The sequence below is a fragment of the Rhagoletis pomonella genome, unplaced genomic scaffold, assembly GCF_013731165.1.
Source record: "Rhagoletis pomonella isolate Grant_MI unplaced genomic scaffold, Rhpom_1.0 Rhpom_scaffold_00003, whole genome shotgun sequence".
NCBI classification, from domain to species: Eukaryota; Metazoa; Arthropoda; class Insecta; order Diptera; family Tephritidae; genus Rhagoletis; species Rhagoletis pomonella.
In genome coordinates, this window is record NW_023458557.1 from 26345130 (window position 1) to 26347342 (window position 2213).

Here is a 2213-nt window from a genome sequence, read left to right on the forward strand (position 1 = left end):
GTTGCTTTGCTCGCTGAAATATTCTCTTCTATGCCAGTTGCTTTTTTTTTTTTTTACCTTCTCTTCTTTCGCAAATTCACCTCGTCGCCACTGTAACAACCGCCCGCTTATCATCAGTTTTTCCCCCGGCGAATGAAACTTCTAATCGTTTTAGTTTGCATGTATTTATTTACGAAAACCTGTTATACATTTTACACAAAGTCACTCTCACTGTGCAGCCGTCGCTCCGTTCTCGTTGTTGTCAACACCCACATCCGCGTTGCCAGATCTCCACAACATCCATACCAATACTACTCAAGAAATAATATTAGAATTAAGTTGGCATAACGTAGCGAACAGAACTTGTTTTGTGTGGAACGTCAATTTGCCTGACACAGCTGTTCTTTATTTACAAAAAAATTTAGTCACGACTGGAAAATTTGTTTTAATAACTAAAATGAATGCAGAAAGAAAGCAGGTGAAGATATATATATCCATATGTATATAGGACTGCCCAAAATAATTATTTGTTGCAATTGGTTTGTTTCCTTTTGAAGCGCCTGAAATGCGTGAGGCTTTGCATGGCTTTGTGGAGGAGCACATTGAGGTTGTGAATATGAAAGGAAACAACGCCAGCAGTGTACAAGCAAAGGTGATTGTGTGGAAGGAAATCGCAAATAAATGGCTTCTGTCGGCTTTGATTTTGAGCCTAAAAGATTGAGGGAACATGGGCCCGCATAAAAACAAAACCCAGGACGTCCGTCTCGCAATACATAGCACAGAAAAAAGCCACAGGTGGCGGACCAGCACCAAAGGAGCCCGATGAGTTTGCGATGCAGGTTTTGGCCACAGATCCATTTGAGCTTGTGGTAGATGTCGCCCAGTATGATGGCGATGTTACAGAGCTCCCCAGTAATACAGAAGTCGAAGAAATAAATACCTCAGTGGAAAATGTAAGAATCACAAATCGATATACATATGTACGTATGCAAATTCGGTAGATAACCGATAGTTTCAGGAAGATGCTATGATAGTTGAAAATGGACGACCAGCTCCAGCAGAACGGACGGGAACGGCTCGAGAAAGACGACGAAACAGATCTAAATCATATAAACAGCAATGCGAACAGGACGGGTTGAAACGACGACTACTACAAATTGAGGACGAGGATCATGACCAAAAAAAGAATACGTGAGCTTCAAATTGAGGTCGAGTAGAGAATTGAATTGATCGAAGACGAAAAGCATTTGATTAAAGCAAAGCTAGAAACCCAAAAGGCAAAACAAAACTACTACCAATATAAAAGTCAACAATTTAAATAATATCCAAGTTCATAGTCGTTGCTCCTTCCAAAAACTCCACAACTACATCTCAACCCCCTACCACATCCGAAGCCATCGTTGCTCCTTCCAAAAAGTTGACAGCTGTTCCGCAACCCCCTGTTCCGCAACCCCCTGTTCCGCAACCCCCTACCACATCTGAAACCGTTTCCGATTGCGTTAACCCCGTCCCGAGGGATTTAATCGTTGTCCCTTCCAAAAAATCGGTCTTTATATCTAGGTTTTCAAAAGATACCACTGTCGATGATGTGAAGGGGTATTTAACTTCCAGGCTGATAGCAAATGAGTTGCATGTACGCAAGTTCAGATTCTCGTATGAAAGAAGCATTTCTTCTTTTAAAATAGACATATCCGAAGACTGCTTTGATAGAGTAATGAGCCCATCTTTTTGGCCAAGCGGTGCCTTCATTCGCGAATTTGAATTTAGATCTAGACCGCAAGGGCAAAATTTGGCTCAACTTCCGCTTTCCACCTCGGCATCAAAAAACTAATAAGTAACCTCACCATTAGCATTTACTACCAAAATGTGAGAGGTTTGAACACAAAGCTATCAAGGTTACACTTGCAGTCCTATGATTTTGACTTCAAAGTACTGGTGTTTACTGAAACCTGGCTCAAGCCGAATGTGTTCAACTCGGAAATTTTGTGTCCTAAGTATGAAGTGTTTCGAAACGACCGTTTAAATAAAAAAGGTGGAGGCGTCTTAATCGCTGTCCAGACTGACCTTTCTTCTGAAGAAATTGAGTTCACTGACACCGATGAAGTTGAATTCCTCTGCGTTCGAATAAGATATCATTCTATTAGCGTTTATCTTGTTGCTGCTTATATACCACCTAACTCGAGCCTTTCGGTTTATTTAAAACACTCCTCCTTACTGCTCTCTCTACATGCCAT